General features: G+C 39.0%; 1 protein-coding gene across 1 annotated transcript in view; it reads right to left on the minus strand.

Moving 5' to 3' along the window:
- TAB3 (TGF-beta activated kinase 1 (MAP3K7) binding protein 3) overlaps positions 1 to 19,999 on the minus strand; it is a 46,507-nt gene extending 26,508 nt beyond the window's left edge. The window contains exon 1 of the mRNA XM_050908409.1: positions 19,938 to 19,999. The gene's annotated coding sequence lies outside the window, so the exon portion shown is untranslated. The remainder of the gene's footprint in view (positions 1 to 19,937) is intronic.
- Positions 20,000 to 20,799: the final 800 nt, after the last annotated feature.

Raw genomic sequence — 20,799 nt, forward strand, 5'->3', positions numbered from 1 at the left:
GGTAGGAAGGCAATGCGAAGCACAATAAAGAGGTATACAGCAAAATAAAACTAAAAATAAAGCTGACAAGCTATCACTGCTGACCAATTGGTCTATTATATTACGGTAAAGTTATACAAGCTCACCTGACAATTCTTGGTTCGATATCCCTGTCCACTTAGCCATACAATAGTTACACAGCCATACAACAGTTAGAGAGATGTGTCGTTTGATGGCCTAGAACAGCTCAGAGTACTGAAATGGAATGTGATTCGTTAAAGCCAGCATGACGAGAATACTATTATCTCACATTGATGAAATGGGAGTATAAAGCAATGAAGACATTCCTTCTCTTTTTTTTTTTCATTAGCTTAAACTTAAGCAATAATCAGCTTTATCCATGTTTGAAACTATTTCCACAGATTCTATAAATGAGGAATATTGTGATACAATGTGGTGCGTCTTCATGACACAAAAGCAATATGCAGTTCTGAGGTAAGAGAAACCTGGATGAAGGAAATCCATTTTTGGCACAACAGCGACACTGCCTAGAAATAGGACTCAAGCATAATAAGGTTTCATCTGTGGTCTGTGGGCAAGCGTGTTAATGATACAGGTTGTGACTAAAATTAAAAAAATCATAATCACTATTCCCTCTTAGGCATGTATTTTGTGTTGCTTTGTGTGCTTTGGCATTTGCTTTGCTTTTCTCCCTTTCATTACAGTCTGTCATCCTTGTGAGCCATCAACATCTAAATGGACTAGTGTTATCTATTTACTGGTTTTCCTCTTCCATCTATGATAGAAGACATTAAAAAAAGTCACGGGAACAATATAAACAGTTTAGTGTTTACACAGATTAAAAAAAACCATCAGGCACTGAGACACCAAGTTGCCAGGTGGAAAAGGAGTTTGAGGTATTGCTCTACAAAGATCTAACGTTTTCAAAGCAAGCCACACATTATTCTATGGCCTTGGTCATGATTAAATTTCTGTCCTTTAAGGTAGGACTAGTATTTGACAATAAGAGACTTTATTCCACTGCTTTAGAAGCAAAAGAAAAGGAGTGAAAATCATCTCTACCGCACACACAAGTCAAATCTCCACAGAGTAGAATTTAGTTTTAATAGCTACATGGTACATTACACCAGGAGATATTAAAAACTGAATGATGAGAAGACTACTTAACTGGAACAATGATACTCATTTTAGCTAGTAGCTAATAGGTTCTTGGCCAGTAATTCCTCTACCCAGTAGATCATAGAATCATAGAATGGTTTCGGTTGGAAGGGACCTTTAAAGATCATCTAGTCCAACCGCCCTGCCATAAGCAGGGACATCTTCCACTAGATCAGGTTGCTCAAAGCCGTGTCCAACCTGACCTCGAACACTTCTAACGATGGGGCATCCAGTTCTCTGAGCAGACTGTTCCAGTGTCTCACCACCCTCATCATAAGAAATTTCTTCCTTATGTCCAATCTAAACCTACTGTCTTTCAGTTTAACACCATTGCCCCTTGTCCTGTCACTACAGGCCTTGGTAAAAAGTCTCCCTCTGTCTTTCTTATAAGCCTCTTTATTATATTGAAAGGCCACATCAGATACTAGTAAATACTTCATTAGGAATTTATGGTTCTCTCACTCCAAGGAGCAACTAGAAGCTGCTCTTGCTACATAACAAAGTTACAAGAGAAGTAAGTTTTCAAGGCAGTGAGATAGTTCAGGAATGATGCTATTATGCAACAAGTACTAATTTCCAGAAGAGTTCTGCAGAATACGAGGTGCAACTAAAAGTTGTAAACACAAATGAGTTTGTATGCCTCACAGATAATCCTGAGATAATCACAAGTATCATGTTAGTACCAAAAGCTATGAGGACAATGAACTGGCTTTCTTATCAGGACATATGATCTACGATTATTGACTGAATGTTTGTGAAATATAGGCTGTGGCTGGAAAAAACCTGCAGTGAACCAGCACACTGTCAGATTTCCTAATTCGTAAATTCTAAGTGTTGGCCCTGCTAAAAGCAGTTTTATAATGATGCAAAATGGTTTTGGCCATTATATCCTATTTTGGGAATCAAAACAAGCCAGAAAGGATACAAGACAACATGACACTGAGTATATACTATAAAGCATGGGAAAAGGTCTCCTGCAAATCCATGGATCATAAACGTCAGCATTTTTTTTTTTTTAAGTACAGTCTGCTGTTCATATTTCCAGGTTTAACAATTACGAGAAGCTGAGGTTTATACTAGAGGGAAACTGAGCTAACAAACTGCAAAAATACAGGACTATTATTTAATACACAAATTGTTCCAGAAAGTGAGCTTCCTTCTCAGAAGTGTGAGATTAACATTTCTCAAAGAAGAAATGTCTCTGAGTATCGCTATGGACGGAGAGCTATCTGCAGGTTACCAGTTTGAATCTCAACAGGAATTTAATGCTGTTCCAGCCTAAGAGATGTTTGATAGCTCCTACACAAGGTAAGTGATTCTCAGCATTAGCTCCTGCTCCTACATCACAAATTCATTGCTATGCTTTGAATTTGCTTGTCAGACATTCAGAACAGGCTTTGTTGCAAGATATATTTACAGCAGTCAAAATACAGTGAGTCCTTCCACAAGAGAATTCCACAAAATGAAACACTACACTTTTGCAGGAGTTCAGAGCAGTAAGTATTCACTAAACCCAGAATTTTCAAAGTCTGAAGACAACAGTCATGATTTAAAAAAAAATATGAATCAAATTGTCATTTGGTTTACCCACACAGAACTTGTAAAATTTCAGAGTTAATTACATTCATAAATCAACTGCTACACATTCAAATGGCTACTCACGTAATTAGCCTAAATGTGTCTCCCTCACTTTTGACTTTGATTTGGGCTTCTCCCTATTAAAAATGTTTGCTCTAAATAAATGAATTGCTATCAATAAATCTGAAAGAGACTATTGTCCGTTTGCAGAGTAAAAGCAACATAATCACATCAGTCATCTGAGCCTGCTGGTATTTCCATAAAAGGCACACTACTGTACTTCGTGCAGAGCTATATCATTTGAATTTTTAACCAGTTATTCTATTTACTTGGGTGGCTCAGCAAACAATTTCACAGTGAAGTAAAAGCTTGGCCATCCTCTCAGAGTCAGCTGAAGCTATGCAAGAACTACAAAATTTAAATTCATTCCTTTTAGTCAACCATGCTATGAATTAGCAATAGGATGATTTATGACAACATAAACTTTAAAAAGTAAAAATTAATTGTTTATGCTACCAAAGAAAACTTGAACTATTTGAATTAAGCTATTCTTAAGGTAGAAAGAGGAGAAAAAAGTTCTAAATCAACTGTTTAAACATCAGGTTTCCTGCTTCTGAAATATCCCTGACAGACTTTTGTGATGGCTAACAGTAATAGTATTGTAAACAAAAGTTAAAAATAACCTGCCTAGTACGATTCCCTGTTAAGTCTCTGATGAGTTTTTATATGACAAACCTTGAAAATACTCTGTATTGAATACACTGACTGAATCAAAGATTTCCATTTTTTTTATAACCACATATATGGAAGAGCATTACAGGACAGGATGCAAACAATTTCTGTAACACACCCTGTCTTAAACTTACACATTTTTTTGCATCAATGAGAAAATGATTGCAGACCATATTTATACCTGTAAAGAAGTATTCATTTTCCTGAAGAGATAAAAGGAGATACTAACTAGCATTAGTTTCAATTTAAATGACCTGTGTAAGTTTATTAGCGGCCCATATAACTGACAACAGCGCAAAAAGCAACATCTATTGCAAAGACTGACTGCATACTATATTCACTACAACTCTCATACCCAAAATGACCAGTTGAGAAAGAAAAGAAAATGGTACTGGGAAGCACGAACACCTATGCAACAGTGTTTCTGGCCTGACTACTACTAGCCTGTCCTCGCTTTGGCCACCTTAAAATAGAAGAAAAACTGGAGATAAGAAAGAAGTGGAGCTGAGTGAGGGGATGAGAAAACCTCATTTCAGGATCCCCAGCAAACACATACTGATGGAGTATATGACTCTACACAGAGGAAACAGAGGAGGGAAGTGGACAGGAGCATATAAATGGGAACAAAAAATAAGAGAGAAATAAGGACAGAGCAGATACAGAAAAAACAAGGAACAGACAGGAGTCAATACAGAGCAATGCAAAAGATTATCGACAGTACAGAGAAATATGAACCACATACGCCCTAGACACCAGAAAACATCAACTTCCACTTTTGAAGTTTTGAATTAAGCTTTGGTGGCCTGACTGCATAAATTTCTTTGACATGGCTAATTGCTATAAAATATGGTGGACAAGTTATGCAGCATGCCTGTCTTTTCTATCATTCCAGGAGAATTTGTTAAGGTAAGGAACCATAACACGAACCTTGCCTATTTTGTGATATCTTCTGACAAGTCTTTGCATGAATACCCACCCATAAGGGTGTCACAAAAAGAGGTCATATTAAGGGGTTACACATATTATATTAATTGTATTTATTTTATCTATATACGTTTATTCCAATATAACATTAACATATTGAGGTTATCTATAATCGTACATGTACATCTATAGATGCTTGAGCGTGTGCCATAGTTGAGGAACTGCTGTACCCAATTTCCTAGCAAAACAGAAAAGATACCTTAAAAAAAAAATCATCTGCCAAAAACATATATATGTGTGTATACACACACGTATGTGTATGTACCTATATATATGTATGTATACAGATGTCATATAAGCCCTAGATTGAGGTTTTTCTCTCTTTCTTTTTTTTCTTTTGCTTTTGGGGTCAGGGAGGGAAGAGTGCCTTAAAATTAGGTTTTTGTTTCTGCAACATAATTTGTTTTCTTTTAAGGCCACAATCATCTTCTGCTAACATTATTTTAAGATGAAAAATTTTATCTCAGCTTAGCCCCAGACTGACTTTCTGGGGAGATGTGCCTTAGATACTATACAATGCAGACATTTTAAAATGTTTTCACTCTGCACTGGCTTCAGCATTCTCTATAAAGAATACTAATAGGATACAAAAAGTCTGGTGGAAGGAAAGCCGTGAGCTTCCCTCTTCGCATAAGCAAGGTCTATGTTATAACTGTTGCAGCGAGAAACCTTGGTACTATAAGGTAACGTTTAAACAACCGACACTCAGATAAAGCTGTAGCTGCCCTGTCTGTGGAATTGCTTCAATGGCAAACCTCCATGAGGAAGTCTAGGTATTTCAGACCCACTTGTTCCATAATCTTAGGCCAAGATTAGATATAGGACAAGCCAAAACAGATAATGGAAAGACCAGAATACGAATACAATTGTTCATCCTACGATGCACTGACACATTCCTGCCAAAATTCTTGTACAGCTTCAAAGGACTTGAACAGTATCCAATACCTTTACTTGATAAAAGCTTTAGAGTGTCTTCTTCCTTACAGAAAGCCTGGCACCAAATCAGGTGTTTTAACACCAGAGAGGGCAGGCTGAGAAACTACAGATAGCAGCATAAAAGGGCATCCACCAACACTGAACTTTTCCACAAGATATTAATTTCCGCTTCATATTGCCAAATAACTTTTGTGCTCTTCTGTGTGCTCTGGGCAGAGGACAGCATTGGAAACTGATTTTTCTAACAATTTAACATTAAATTAGAAGCTTTATGAATTACAGTCACTCATAGGTCACTCATAGCTATATAACAGCACAAGCGGATTCTAAAGACCACACTTTACCTCTCTCTCAGAGGCTTTCAGTCATGACTTTGGCAGTTTAAGGAAAACTGTGTTTGCAGTCCTGACACCTTGGTTACTCAATGACATTGTCTGCAAAGGCAGGTTGTCAGTATTCAGGTCATCAGTCATAACATTTGTTTATTTTTGTTGGTCTGGTACCAGGCCAGAAAATTTCAGATCCAAGTGATGAGATTAATGCAATTCCTGGCTAGAGCATGCATGACTTTTTACATACAGCTGAGTATAAAAAGACGAATTTTGTGATGATGGAGCTAGAGCCCTCTTTCACAGAGCCTGTGATCACAAGCTACAGCAGGAACATGTTAAACAACTCTGTGGCTTTATGAAATCAGGCTTACTGTATAAAAACTAAAGGGAAAGAGGTCCTTTACTACTAGCCAGTCTTTTCACAGTTGGATGGCTGCATGGCTGTCTGATGGTGAAGTTACGAGCAAATTTCACTTTCATCAGGTACAGCTACAGGGAAAAAAAAAAGGTATAAATCTGAATATGAGACAAAATAAATGAAGCACACTTTCTGAAACTTTCATGAATAAGTAGTATTTGGCTTTTCAAAGCATTTCACCCAAAAGTCTGTATTCACAATTTCAGTTTTTAAAATATCCTATTTTTATTCTATATGACAAATATTCTCCCAATGCAAGTTAAACATGCATGTTAAACACTTAAAGCAATCAGCATGTCTCTAAAGCCAGATCATTTCCACCCTGATCTGCCCTACTGTACTCCATTAAGGTTAGTAGGATAAACTGTGCTGATTTCATTTCCTGTTTAGAAAGCTATCCTCATAATCCTGCTTTAGAAGAAGAAAAAAAAATAGGGTTCAAAGACAGCTTCAACTTAAAATAGTTACTAACTCATTCTACTCTTAAAGAGGTTTGGATTATTTCACTCCTCTAAAACAAGAAGATGCTGTCCAGCAGCTCAAGGTAGGTGCATCCTCCAAAAGCACTGTCCTTAACAGACCTCTCTGTTCTTAGGGGATATATGGGGTCTTGTGGATAACTTGGTAAAGCAGTAGCAAAAGAACTGCTTGAAACATTCTTTACACTACAGTAAAATTGCTCTAGTATTTGTGCTGTGCTCAGTGTAATTCACCTTCACAAGAACAGAAGACTGCAGCAGATACCCATCCAATAGTTTGAGTGGTTGCAGATACAAGCTACAGGAACGTAGAAGTCTTTCTTTCACCTGATATGGTACAGGGGTTTCTTTGTTCAAATGCTGCAGCAAAGGAGGAGATGTGGTATTAAGTTAGTTCTTTAACCAATCTCCCAATTTCTTTACTGTTAAGAAGTGGCAGCATCCATGTGTTTTGTAGAGAGTAACAACACGGAGCATGCCCAGCTCTTCATTTAGACACTAAGAATTTCAATCTGAAACACAGGTCTTTTGGTCTAATTCCCTGGAGTCTCAGAAGAGCATCATTTGCTGAGAACACAGAGGAAAAAAAAACAAGGTTGTGTATCTTCCCGCAAATCAAATGCAGTCTTGTATACAACAGGAAGTTAGACAGCAGAAAAATCTAAAGTTTAAAATAATTTGCAGTCATCCCCCCGCCAGCCAAAACACACTGCCACCAGAGTATTCCCCTGAAGCCAATAACTGACAGATAGTGTCTGCCCTAAACACAAGCAGCACAAAGTGACAGATTTGTACATTTCAGAACCAAAAAAGCAGTTGAAAGCAAAAATACATTAAAATAACATTGTAATCTGATGCCTCGATTCCGAAATCATAGCATGAGTAGTCACACCCTCTGCTTAACCACACAGCCCAATGACTTCTTCAGAATTCTCACAAGCATTAAATACAAACAAACCACAGCTCTAAGCATTTGCATGACCTGGACTCAAGCGTGTGCTTTGGGTTTTCTCTGCTTTTAGAAGAGAGGGAGGAGAGGGAAGGAGCTGGAAATCTTTGACATTTATAGTGCTGCTTAAGCACAAGCCTTATTCAGAAGGGTATCTATTTTGTTCTCTGTGTTATTCTTCCCCTACAGGATGGAAAGGAATGCTACACTTTGCACAATCAAACACTATTACTTTATTTTGAAACAGAATTCAAACCTATCTGAAAATTAGACATAAACATACTTCTAAAATGCTATGAATAAGCATATTTTAAGAATAATCCTGCTAAATAGGACTGTGTATTTAAAACTTGGTTTTCAATACCTGAATGGCCAGATGAGCTGAGCAATACTGTAACAGACCTGTTAAGTTAGACTATATATCATATGCAGATTCTCTGTTCCTTCCAATTGCTGGAGAAATATGCAAATTAAGTATTTAGATACCTCTGTAAGATGCCTGTTCCTTTGACTCAGCATCAGATTTAAAAAACAAAGATAATTTACCTTTTTTAAAACCCTTATAATACAGAAGTCATTGATTCTTACCTTAATGACTATTTCACATCACCAGTTTTCCACTGTAGTAAACTAAATTCAGTACTGTTTAAAGTTTGGGTTTTTTCTTGGCTAAAAAAAGATTGGAATCTTTTTAAAAACAATATTTACCTGAGAATCACAATCAAAAGAATCCTGAGTTACCAGATTTACATAATAGTACAGTATTTTAGCAAACTTTTCTGCCAAGAAGGATTACGAGGCTCCATTCAGGGTATAGACAAGACCTTGGACACTTGAGGCCCACTAATTCTCCATTATTGTGTAAACAGTTTAACCTATGGAGTTACTCTTAATTCAACTATCTTATTACATATTTTGCCTAATTTCCAAGTTGACTAAAAATAAATTTCACAAAAATTTCAACACTTGTAAAAGAAAATGTACGTTCAACACCCTGTATGTACTTGCTCAAATACAGGATCTCTATTACTTTGATAATTTGTCAGGTTTCCACACCCAACCATTCACTTTGATCAGAAGAGCAACCTTCTACATATCTGAAAAGTAAATTAACTGGACACAGACGAAATACTCTTCTAATGAGACACTGCCTTTATAATAAACAAATTTCCAAGCATGTGTAAGAGTAAAGACATTCTTTATGTAGTTATACATGCTCAATTCAACTGAACTGATTCCAGAATAAACAGAAACTGCACCTAAAGAAAAACAGGCATACATTTAAGCTACAAGTTCAAACACTGTAGTATTGACTATGTACTTATTTACATCAAAGTATTCCTTATGTACACCAAACTTGTCAATAATTGAACACCATCATGAAAGAATCATAATAAGCATGCTTAAATTGTATACAGGGTGAGAATTTTTAATAATTTATTACCAAAATAACTTTTAAAATTCAAATGATTACTTTCAAATAAGAGCCGAAGAATTAAAGGAAATCTCATTACTAGAATTCAAAATTACATGTTCCAAACTTACAGAATTGTTCATACAACTGCTTTTACCTAAATAAAATTGAACTTGCAAGTGTATTTTATATTTTAAGTCAGTTTTTAAATTACTAGTGTAAAACAAATAAGTCTCTTTAGAGAAGACTATATAATAGAATAGACATAACCTAGGCTAGTCTGGGAGTCAGTATAAAGACTTAACTTACTAGTAAATTCTATAATATTAGAACTTCTGATTGAGGTGCTATCAAATGCTATTTCCAGAAAAAAGGGAGAAGAAAAGAAATTCTTAAACATCAGAAGTGCAAAATAATTAACAGAAGGAAAAAAGTAACCCACACCAAAAATTACAAACATAACTACACCCAAATATCAAGCTTCTAAGCTTCTTACAAACTTTTTTTAACAGGCAGCATAGGGCTGCAGTCTACCTCCCTTCTATGCAGAGAGACAGAAATACGCAGTTATAAGGGAAAAGAAATACTGAACATCCAAATTCATCCATTTTTTCTCCAGTATACAGTGTCACAACTGAAAACACCAAACAAACAACAGCAATCCCAGAAAAAGAGACAGGGTTTTGCTATTGTTGTTGAACTCTGAAAAACATTAAGAATAGAAACAAGTGTGCATTAGGCACAAAACCCCTTTAACTTCAGGACATAAGTTTTGGAGGAAAAAAATCTCTTTGTCCAGGGAAGTATTTATTGGCATAAAATGCTTAGCTATAGCACAAACTCTGGGTATTTCCACAAGAGAAAATTATCACATAGGAAGTCTCGTCTGACTGTGTCGTAATCACTTTAAACCAGCAAAAATACAGTAATTCTGAAAAAAGAATTTGCTTCTCCTTTCCTTTGAATGCTTGCTCCTCCCAATGCACTAGCACAAATGTTTAGGGACCACATGGCGAACTGAACATTATTAAAGCTGAACTTTGATTTACAAACCCTAAATACTAGTTCAATCTGGATCAGTTCCCTGATTCACCTCAAAGCCCCATGAAACTTTGTGCCACAATCAGATACAAAACATTGAGACAGAAGCGGGCAGCCAGGGGTGAGAGAAAGAAGTGTTACATCAAAATGTCACAATGAGATCTCACCAGGAAGATCTCAAAAGTCTCCCTTTATGTAAGACAGAAAAGACTATTAGAAATTAGACTATCCCATTATGAAAGCAGTCCAAGTCATAAATCTTTGATTCCATTTAGCAGATTTCCTTTTGGGACACACAGGTACCTCATGGTTGCAAACAAATATACAACCGATAGTTCTGGCTGCAACCAATATATCTGGTTGGCCATACTTTACTTAGTGTTTTAGACACTGAAAAAAAACCAGATAACATTTCTAGAAGTCTTATTTTCAAGGTTAAATGACAGAACAATCAGTAACCCTGTGAAATCCAAATGATCTACATTCAAGCAAGCCAGGAACCTAAACCTTGGAGAAGGGTTGATTGCTCCCAACTTCCCTGAAAACCTGCCTTTCTGAGTCTTAATTTTCTTTTTTATTTGGAAGAATCGGGAAGAATTCTTAGCCTTGACCACAGGAAAAACAAAGCTATTAGTCCAGATTAGTTGTGAATGAATTTCAGGGATTAGCAAACAAGAAAAATCACAGAAGAGAGAAAATAACCCAAACAGGAGGGCAAACTATGCAAAATATCTATATTGTGCTTGAAAAATGTTAGTATTTTAATGAGATGCATAGAAGTGATATAAATTTAATCTAGTGTCATGAAAGAATTAAAACAAACACCTAAAAAGTTTGCAATCCTCGCAGATCCCTCCTGAAAAGTTATTCAGCACAAAGTTTCACAATTACATTAATATATTCAGAAGTTACTAATCTTTGACTATCTGTAACTTATTTCATAAAACTAACACAGATTATATGTACTCAAATATATGCATAATAATAACCTATTATAATTCAATCTTGAGGTGTACACCTTAGTAAACTCATTTAATGTTTAAGCATTCTTTTTTTCATAGCTAGCAATGTAATTAACCGTTAAAGGAACCCTAGTTAAATACTGTTTAATACAATTGCAATACAACTATTTTACTGGTTTTTAAGAACGCATTCCTGAAATAACCACCACAATACTTCCTGAATATTGCAAAAAATCCAACAATTTTTTTGTAGAGTACCTGTCTACTGGATAGTCTTCTAGTAGCATTCTGTCATGCTGTACATACTATAAGCTAACCAAGCAACTAAGATCCTCATACTGTATAACATGGGATCATTGCTACTCACGAACAAATAATCCCAAACATCAAGTTTTTCTGATTGCTTGACATTTCTTATCGTTTAATAAAAATTAAGATTATTTATGATTATGTTACCTGTTTACATAATTCACAAATTCTACTACACACAGAAATAACTTGCCCTGCAAGTTTAAGTATGCCATACACTTGCTGGGAAAACAAACCAAACAAACAAAACCCCTCAAAAAACCCACTGCAGTAAAAAAAAAAAAAAAGACTCAGGGAAAGCAGAGAAAAGAAAGGTCTGAGCAAGTCTAAATGCATTCCCCCTAAGCGTGTAGAGTTGTAATTTTCTGAACAGACCAAATAGCCTGTACCATAAATAGTTTCTTTTAAAAATGAGTGCAGCTTACATAACCATGTGGCAGTCATCTTAATCGTTTTTACTGATGGCAATACAACCAACAGTGGCAAAAAATGTATATAAACATGCTCTGTTCAGAAAGTAGCATTTAGGGACTAATTCAAAATATCAGTAGCCTTTACTATAAACTACTACTAACAAGCTTAAACTCATATATTCCATGAATGGACAAGTGGATACAGTAGACCAATGACTATGCTCAGGCAAATTTATTCAGAGTAGCCCCAAAGCAGAAATTTGCCACTGTCATGAGTGCACAACTTCTACCCTAAGACACATCTGTACTTTCTGGAATCTGTGTTCCATCACATAATAAAAACATAAGAACAAGAGATACTAAAATGTTCATGTCATAACTACTTTTTTCCCCTCCCGAATCAAACACTATAAATCAAAGAAAAATACTGAAACCTTTTTCTCCCCCCCCAGCACTCTAAGTACTTAAGAAACCCTTACCTTTTGGACCTTTCAAAAAACAAGAGACATTAAGAGAATTATTTAGACTTCTTTACAGAAAGATGGACTAAACAATGATCTATGATGTAGATTTTAACAGGAATCAATGGGGGGGACAGGGACAGAAAAGAAGAGGACTGGTTTTTTGTTGTTTGGTTTTGTGGAGTTTTTTTTTAAACTGAATTCACAGAAGAATAGAGTCAAACTTCCTTTGGCCCTTTCCTGCCAGTTCCTTAACACCACTTCCCCTTCATCCAGTTCTTAGGTCAAGTCCGCGAACAGCAATCCCCACAGGGACCACTTCAGTGAGTCCAAGACCGGCAATAAAAAGTTTTCTCCACCTCCCCCAACCACCAGAAGGGCAAGCAGAATTTTCTCTTTGAGAAGATATGGATTCCTTAAAAGGTGAGAGAAGTAAGAGCTCATCCCTCATCTTTTCTGTTGTTTCTAGGAGAGGAATCCTCCATCAGACTGAAGACACCTGTCCACTAATGCTGTGTTTTGACCTCTCACTACTGGATGTACGTGAGAACAAACTGCACCAGGACTTCTGAAAATGAAAAGCCCAGAACTGAACTGTACAGATAAGAACCAAACAACACAAGCCTCCGTGCCCTGATCACGTCTTGAGTAACACATGCTCTTAGGAGACCTGTCATATATTTTTGTTACAACTTTTACAGAAAGCGGTCTCAGTTAGGGAAAAGTAGCTTCCAAGTGACTGGGTGTTCCTCCAGAAATAGAAATACTGTTTGTCACAGTATCAGCAATGCCTGTGTTGTTGGTACTAGTGCCTCCCTGAGTAACAACAAGAAAAATCAGTGAAGATCCCTCAATGTCGACATTACTATAGGAAGATGTCATCCAGTTAATGGTACTAAAACCATCACGACCCGTTGTACAGAGTTGCTGAGAACAAGTTTCTCTCTTGTCTTTGGAAAACTTAAAGTTGTCCTCTTTAGAGGACAGAAGCCACTAATTCATCTCCCTCTCACAGATTCCTTCCTCCTAGATGAAGGAACTCTATTTCAACACTTTGGTGACTTTTTGACTCTTCCCCTCTCTCTCTCTCTTTTTTTTTTAAATACAGTAGAAGACCATTTCTAAAGACAGGTCAAAAAAGCTGATCTTACTTAGGTCTCTCTTAGGCCTAAGGCTACCTTCAGCCTCATTTACCTCAACTCCCAAATCTGGAAAAGGATTGGCAGGTAGGACATTTACTTGACTTGGAACTTTCTTTAAAGCAAAAGAAGCATTTACTGTCACTAGAGAAAGGGCTTCAAAAGCAAAGACGCAGATTTCATTTAAGAGGGTCTACATTCTGCCATTTATAAACTTAATTCCACTGCAACAGATATGGTAGAAACTGTTTTCCCCTTCCGCCCCCTCTTCCTTTAAACTGGATATTCCAAGAAAACAATAGTAAAAGAATATGCTTGCTACAGGAAGTGCTAATAAGCTCAAACCAACACAGAAGAAAGCTGGACGTGAACATGGACTTATCTCACTGTCACTACCCGCTATTGAAACCGGTACACATCGAAGGCTAACGTCTTCAGTATAGAAGCAAGAGAAAGTACAAAATTGCATACATCATCCAGAACAATTATTCAAAAAGCTCATAAGCTCACAAGACACGAAGCACTTTCAGACCAACAGTGAGATCTGTTTTGAAATACCTGCATAAATCACTGATGCTCATGAAGAAGGAACAGCAAGCAAATTTTTATAATCACATTTTCACAATGCTGTCCTAACAGCAGGAAACGAAGCAGAAACCCAGACTAAAATAACTGTTATCCCATGCTGTCCATTTGAAACTTACTAACGAGTTGCAAAACCCATGCTAATCTACAAAAGCACTGACAAAAAAAATGTGTCTTTTTAAATATTATTTCATATGTGTTCTGAGTTCAGTTACAACACTTACTTGGCAATTCTAAGATTACTAAAGTCACATTTGTACACTACCAGATCACCTAGCAGCTAAAACTTTATTTGTACCAGGAAAGGACATATAGTGGCATTTCAGTAGAATTACCCAGAAAACAATAAAAAGTTTTTACCACCTTCAAGTCAGCAGTGGGAAGAAAGATGATATTTGATGTAGAAATGCTTGCTAGTAGAAATTTATCCTATTAACATTTTTCGAGCAAATACAAAGCAACGGTGTGAAATTGTACCAAAGTAACACTTTGCCTTGTCTTGACATGTCATTTCTGATCTGACATTAGCAGGATTACAGTGAGAATTACTATTCCATCAAGATAACCTTAAGAATTACGGGAAAGAAAGGCAGATACATTTCAACAGCAATGCTCCACAAAAGACCTAGTGCCTGGCTTACCACTTCTGCAAGCTGATCTTCAAGAACATCAATGTGAAAGCCAAATGCTACATTCCTTTCATAGCTTGCACAACATCCAGGTAAAAAAAAAAAAAAACAAAAACAAAACAAACCCACCAAACCAAAAAAACCCAAACCACAACCAACAAAAAACAACCACCCCTCTATTTGCTCTGAACTATTATTGATCTCATGCCCAATGCCAAAAAACAGAGAAAACAAATCCATAACTCTTTCAAGTGCTAGGAATAAATGTCCACAGCTTGAGTTAAGCCAAAGTATACAAACTCCCCACAGAACAAAAAGAATTATACTTGAGGATTTATACCGATGCAACAAATGCTATGACATACATAGAACAAAACAAGCCTTTCACCAGCTATTTTCAGTAAGTTGTGACATTGTAAACCAGTACAAATTGTTCAAACAGATGAGACTTCAGGACAAATTACCTTAGAACATAACCAAGGAAGGGAAAAATGAAAGCTTAAAGCTGCAACAAGATTAAAATACTAGCACTGCTGTGGATCTTGTCACCAAATCTTCTAAGAAACAGTCAACACTGAACACATTTTAGAAAAGTATCCGATTTTTTTTCTGCCACAAAATCCAAGACAAATACTGATAGTATTAGAATTTTTTTCTAAAAGTATCCCTATGTCAACCATGATTTCACAGAAATTGATCCACTTTTCAAATTAATATACACTTTAGTGGATATACAATTTCATTTGAAAGCAAGTATTTCATTAAAGCGTATTGCATGTGGAACATGATTGATTGAACATAATCTGCTGAAAGGTGTTTTTAAGAAAACATTCTTAATTATCCACCAGCAAGCCCACATGCAGGTAGGAAAACATCTATACTTAAGCTGCAACAGTCAGGTTACTGAACACTACCATAGCAGAACAACCTTTATCTCTGTTCTGTACCTTTACTGTTTGCTTACAAACCCATCCTGCCTTATACAACCCTCTGAAAAGAGCAAAAGGAGAAGTAATTTTCCTTACAATAGAGCTAGGTTAGGATGAAACCTGGTAATATATTGAAGATGCTTTTAAAATACCACTACTTTAAATTCAGGCCCTGAATAAAACAAAGGTCACCTGGAATTCAAGAACAAATGCTTCTTAAGAACAGAAAGCTGTATATAACCTTAACAGAGATGACGTTTTTCACTTTTATACTATAGTGCTACGCTGACTGTTATGAAACAGTACTTGAAGGGGGAGAAACATTCAATGTAGTAATCAATCAGGTGTAAGAATATTGAAATGTTAGTTCCACACTGACATTAAACTGACAAACACACAGAGTGTGATCTATCTAGTATAATTAATCTTCAAAAGGAGAAAAAGAACAAGAAAAAACCCAAACATTAAGAACCCACTGCCCATCTTGATCTGTATGGTTTATTAGCAACACTGTAACTTTGTCTCACCTTCTTATTACATACTGAATTTTGCCAGATGTATTTCAGCTTCTCCTGTCAATAAAAAGGCTTCAGTGATGGTTTTTCTGGTAGTTGTGCACAGGAGTCTCCTGGATACTAATACCACAGTGCCACCTTCTAAGCGCTGACTGACACAGCACAGAAGCCGCTGACCAACTATCCACCTCATACAGAGTAAGAGATACTCAGAATGGATACTCAGTACCGCAGAACCATCTACACTATCAGGTTGGACTCACATCGTTTGTCTGAAGCTGGAGAGACAAATTTGCACAGTACTACTAGCATATTCACAATTTGAAAGCCTTTCAAAGGACAACTTTGACTGATACTTTAAGGTTGGGCAGAGTACAAGAACCTATTCTAGAAATGTTTTCAACCAACACCTTCAACATTTGCATACATGAGTCTAAACAAGTATTTCAAAACTCTCATCTTTCCATTTAGAAAGAATGCTTCACACATGCGAATTGGCACCATGACATCACCACACATTCAATCTCAACAAAACGATTCTCGCTCTTTCACAAGAACAAGACAGCTAATATCGCCCTTCAGACAATATTTTAGTCTATTATGCCCCTACAGAAATAACAGTCTACTGAAAATTTACATTATATAGATAACTGAAGGATAGCTCCAACTTGCAAAAAAAGATAAATACCACCAGAAAAGTTTGGCAGGTATTTGGAATTAATACCCTAATATCAGTTTACTGCACTAGGCAGCACCACCAATTTCCAGTTTAGCTTTATTTTTCTGTTTGAGTAAAGAGAGTAACAGGGACAGGAAAAAATATTGCAAACCCACAAGTCACAGATATTTCTACCTTGTAATGTGAAACACTTGCAGTCAAAAGTTGTCCAAAAGGTGCTTATGAAAAAGTTCGAGGCTTTGTATAAACTCTCTCTTAGTTTCACTCTCCATTTATCACCTGCCTTTTAAGTGTACCACGTAACAAAAATAACTCTTACACTGCAAATACCTTTACTTACATTTATGTGTGCACACATAAGTACATACACACCAGGCACTGCACCTACTTCAGCTCACAGCAGTGGAAAGAGGAGCATCATAACAGACACTCCCAGAGCAAAATATGTCATACCATAGTTGAGTTGGATGACTAAGCATACATGGTAGACTTGACATTATCCAAAATTCACTAGATTTGATCATTTACTCAATGTTTGGATCATCACTAAAATATCTTTGGTGTCAAAGAAGTAAATCAAAGGTTTTTGCTTGTATTGTTAGTGGTTTTGCTAAAACATTGCAGCTGTAGAAGTAAAGATTTGAACTATCATCCCACTTGAAGATACAGCTCTCTGAAAAATAACTCAATAAAATATCTTCTTAAGTTTCATATTTATTATGTACTGCAGTACATAAAGAAACACGTAACTCTGACCCTAACCAAGAATACATTTGCAGGTCATACTTTGAGGCTACTTATGTTATTTAAAAATACATACAAAATGAATCATCACAGGTTTAAAGTCAGGAGAAAGCATCTACAGACCAGTGCAAACAAAAACTTAACTTCATTTAAGCACTACATAATTTTTGAGAGGAGACAGAAAGAGACAAGCTATTACCAGATAACCTTAAGAATCATATTAACGTATTCTCTTGGACAACTTCAAAGGAATCCTTTACCATTAGGATTACCGTTTACCATCACTCCTCTGCAATTCAATGGACAGACAAGAGCACAGACATATCACTGAAGCTGGATGGAAAAGACGACACATTTTCACAACACCTATTCAACTTATCTTGTCTTCCTCTAGATGACAACTAATGGAAGAAAAAAGGAACCTCGATGAGATCCAGGAAACAAGAAGAAAGAATGGACACAGATGTCACAATACCCTCTTTACATTTATCTGCAATCACTTATAGCAAAGTCACTTGGGTCACTTATGACCCAAGACAGTTAAAAATACATCATAAAAGTATAGTTTCATAATTAGCATCCATCACACTTATCCAGCTCACTGTACCTAAACCAAAAGATTTAAGATTAAAGGCAGACTTAAATGCTGATTATATTATTCTTTACTAATGTGTATAAAATTTGATACGTTAGTAATTTTATGGATGAACTGAGACAGTCTATATATACATTAATACAGGCTGTTACAGCATTCTTCAGATTGCTGCTATCAACTGACACCATTCACAAGACAGGACAAAGGGCAGGCTTTAACAAATGTTGTGAAATACTTTAAGAATCCTGTTCCTCTCTCACTACTAAGAGGAAATGAATTTAACATTTCTTCTTTCTACATGAAATATGTTAACAGAAAATATACTTGAAAAGGGGCAGAAGAAAGTATTGCTCTTCTCACAGATCTGGGAAATAAAATTAAAGCTATCAGAACAGACACTGACCTTTGACCATGCAGGCTTTACCTGGAAGTTTTAAGAGGTCTTTTATACTAAGCCCTCTGAAAACAGAACTGGTCAAGTGGACCTCTTACAGAACATAAGCCTATAAACAATTACTACTCAATTTTGTAACAGTGAACACCAGCACTAAAAATAACAGATGCCTATCAATACATCAGCAGGACGGGTTGGCCTATCCACTCTCAATATTTATTTAGAATGGAAGAAGAGGGGAAAAGGAAAGCTACTGTAGAACATCAAGCTGAAAAATCTTGAAATGTAGTTATTATAAAAGCAATTATAAAAGCATTACAAATAGCCATCTTTTTAGCTAATTTCTTTATTTAACTAATATTTACTGTATTCATCAGCTATAAAGATATTAATAGACTACTAATAGCATCTTCAAATTAGATACCACTGAAACCTTCAAAGACAGCTTTATGCATATTTATCTCAAAACAGTGTCTTGCTTTAAGTTTTTCCATTACCTTCCAGCGTGGCATACCTGGGCCATTCCATTTTTTTGGTGACAGGGATTCTCTACCAAACTCCAAAGTATAGTTACTCTCAAGCCATCTAAGCAACTGCCTTTCGTCTCCTTGTTTTCTCCTTGCTAAAGCAAGGGAAAGAACAGCCAATATCACATTACAAGTCATGCTTGAACGAGGGGAAAACACACCAACTGCATAGTCAAACACTAACACTGGAGCAGTATCAAGCCATAAATAAGAGTAGCATCCTTCCACCATCCACCTATACTAAAAAACAAACCAAAAGAAAACCCAAGCTATTCTTTCCAACAGCCAATACCAACAATCGGTAAGATCGCAAATCTGACCTGAAGACAAGACTCTGGACAGAGCACAACTAAGGCCTTGCTACCTTTGGGGGCCTTCCATCTCCAGAGCCAAGCCACAACAGCAGCATCATCATACTGCAGTCAACATGTTGAAGAGGCAGTGGCAGCTCTTTTACCTGTGAATTTATTTGCCTTTTTTTTTTTTTTTTAAACACAGCAAGAGCAGCATCTGTGGCCCAGCAGACACCACAGCCCCTACTAAGGGGACACCCGCACAGGATCCCCGGGCAGTCAACCTCCCATCCTCTCCAAAGGGCTCCAAAAACAAAGACCAAAGTTTTCTCTGCTTGGTGCGTGGGAGTGCGGCACCAAAACAAGAGCCAGGATCAACACGAGCACCCTCCCATCACCACACCCCTTCCCCCGCACACCCCGCGCCCCAGCGGACCCCCCCCCCCCCGTTGAGGTCCTCTCCCCCGGGGCAGTCTGTCTCCCCCCGGACCGCCGACGGGGAGCCGCCAACTCCAGCCCGCTGCCACCCCGCCTCTCCCTTGGCCGGGGGAATAGGCAGGGGTCACCCCACCGCCCCGCGGAACCGGGGGTAGCACGGAGGCGTCACCCCCTACTCCGGCCTGAGCCTCCCTCCCTGACGGGGCACCCCGGCAGCGGGGCAGCCCTGCCTGCCCCCAAATTCAGCCCCCCCACACCGTCCCCTCGCCCCCCCCTACCCCGGCCCCGGGGCCTGCCCCCTCACCGTGCTGCGCTGGGGGCTCGGCTCCGGCGGCGGCTGCATGCCCGCCCGCCCGGCCGGCCCCTCGGCTCTGCCCCGGGCCTCCGGGACGGCGTCCGTTGGGGGGGGGGGGGGGGGGGGTTTAGGGGGGAGCGGCACGCGAGGCGCCCCGCGCGGGCCCCCCCGCTCCTCCTGGGCGCGAGCCGGCGGCGGGGGGGGGAAGAGGGAGAGGCGCGTGCCCCCCCCCGGTGACGGCGCGCGGAGCGGGGGAGGGGGGGGCGTTCTCCGGGCGGCACCGGGTCTCCGCGGGGGGGGGGGGGGGGGCGGGGGGAGGGGGGCCTGGAGCGCGGCGCGCGGCCGGGAAGCGCTTCCGGGATAGGCGGGCTGCGCCGCACGCTCAGTGCGGGGCGCTGAGGCCGCCGGGCGCGCGGCAGGGGGAGGGGCCCGGCCTGCGCCGACCAGGCTCCGACATGGCGCGGCCCGCGCGCCGGCTGCCCCCGCCCTCGCGAGACTTGGCGGCGGGGGCGGGGGTTTGAACGCGCGCGGTAACAAACGGCCGCGGGGGAGGCGGGGGCAGGCCGGCGCGGCGGCGGCAGGGCGGGCGGTTGGCCCGGTGTGGAGGAGGCGCTTGGCCGTGGGATCCCCTTGTATTCCTTCCCCCGCCTTCACACCGCGAGTTTTTCCTCAGCTCGTTTAAATAAAGGTTTCCCGGAGCCGGTTTCGGCTCGCTGGAGGTCGCCTGGCCTGGTTCCCGGGCGTTGGGGGTTCCTGAGGGCGCTGGCAGCCGTGTAGTGCGCACAGCGGAGGGGAGGAGAGGTGTGCGTGGCAGCGCCCACGCGAGTAGCGACCGCGGCTGGGCCGCCGTGGTGCTGCGCAGCCCGGCACG

The sequence above is a fragment of the Gymnogyps californianus genome, chromosome 1, assembly GCF_018139145.2.
Source record: "Gymnogyps californianus isolate 813 chromosome 1, ASM1813914v2, whole genome shotgun sequence".
In the NCBI taxonomy this organism is placed as follows: domain Eukaryota; kingdom Metazoa; phylum Chordata; class Aves; order Accipitriformes; family Cathartidae; genus Gymnogyps; species Gymnogyps californianus.